This window comes from Olea europaea, chromosome 5, assembly GCF_002742605.1.
Source record: "Olea europaea var. sylvestris chromosome 5, O_europaea_v1, whole genome shotgun sequence".
Classification (NCBI taxonomy): Eukaryota; Viridiplantae; Streptophyta; class Magnoliopsida; order Lamiales; family Oleaceae; genus Olea; species Olea europaea.
The window spans coordinates 3,739,558-3,741,180 of record NC_036241.1 but is presented as its reverse complement, the minus strand read 5'-3'; positions in this window follow the sequence as shown (position 1 = coordinate 3,741,180).

The following is a 1,623-nucleotide window of genomic DNA, read 5'->3' as shown; positions in this document are numbered from 1 at the left end:
TACATTATCGCATAATGGATGATTTGACAAGAAATATAGAATGAATTGTTGGATTTTAATTTGTCATGTGAGCCTATATATGTAATTAATTGTGTAATAAAGGCTATCTTAAACTTAAGCCCGCTTAAAATGATCTAATAAAAAATTAAAGTTATTGGAATTAGAGCATCTAATATGATAGGGACCTAAATATGTGTAGAAACTATATTTCTTTGGGTTGTATTTTATGATGGGTTGAAATACATATGAAAAATATATATGTGGTTAAGGTCCCCAATTCATATGTCACTTCTCATTCTTTGTGTCATCCCATCAAAACAAAAATATTAAGAGAAACTGTATTGAAGATGAAGATCTAGAACCTACAATCAAAAATCAAGAACAAGAAATTAATACTCAAGAAGCAACATAATCAAGATCTAGTAATCAATCTCAATTCTCAAAAGATCAAGGTTTGTTTCGAACTTTATAATTCTCTTAGTGATTTAAGCTTTTAAAATCTAACACAAATGCTTTTGCATTTTGTTGATGAAAGAGAAGATCGCTACAACAAAATACACCTTTTACGGCGTGTATTGCACGGCACGCCGTAAAAACGTGCTTACGGCATGAGCCCATAAAGCATTGCCGTAAAAAGCTGAACTTTTTACGGTGTGCACTGCACGCCGTAAAAAGCCCTGAAATAGTCATTTATGGCGTGCAAAAGCTGTAGATGCACGTCGTAAATAAATGCCATAAAAAGTTGTTGTTGTTGTAGTGGATGCATCCAAATAAGGGCAAATGGCCATTACATTGAGGTTGTTAACAATTATGGTAGTTTGGTAGAACGTTTCTTCTCGATTAAAACTGAAATATCCCAAGTTCTTGTTCTTTAGGTGAACAAAATGAGTGGACAACAGTATGATGGTGCTACCATGCTAGTAATATTCTCAGTGCTTAGAATCTACTTCAATCAGGGGTGGAGCCAGAAAATAATTAGATATGTTATATATTTAAGTAGAAATCATAAAATTTATATAATTTTGCTATTCAATTAAAGTTACGATTAATATTGGAACCTAATTGAAACTTAGTTCATGTGGAAACAATGCTTAGACTCATATCTACTTTTATTACTAGCCAGATATTATCTATTTGAGAAAGTTTAGCTCAAAAAGTTTTTGGTATCAGTGTCAGAAATTGTAATTATTTAGTTTTTCTTTTTCGTTAACTCTATCTTTAGTTTGAATTTTCTATTTGTTCTTTATTTTATTTGTTCTTTTTCTTTTTTTTTTAGTTGATGTACTTATTTTTTTTTTTTTTTGATTTATTTGTAATTGTCTGATATTTGTATAGTAGACCGACTATTCAACCAGAGAAAATAAAACTAAAGAAGAAGAGCATGGAGAGAACGATGATTTTTAATTGTAACAAAGCTAAATGAATAAGTGGCATTCAATGAAGATGAAATAAATATACAATTCTACAACTTCATTGTTTGCTCTAAAATTGATTTTGCAATTAAAGTCGATGAGAAGATCGAAGTATTCGTAATTGAGTTTGAATCGAGTGGTATAGGCAAGACATTTTATGTTGGAAAAGGGAAAGTAAAAGTTACGAAAATAAGCGAGATATGATGCAAAG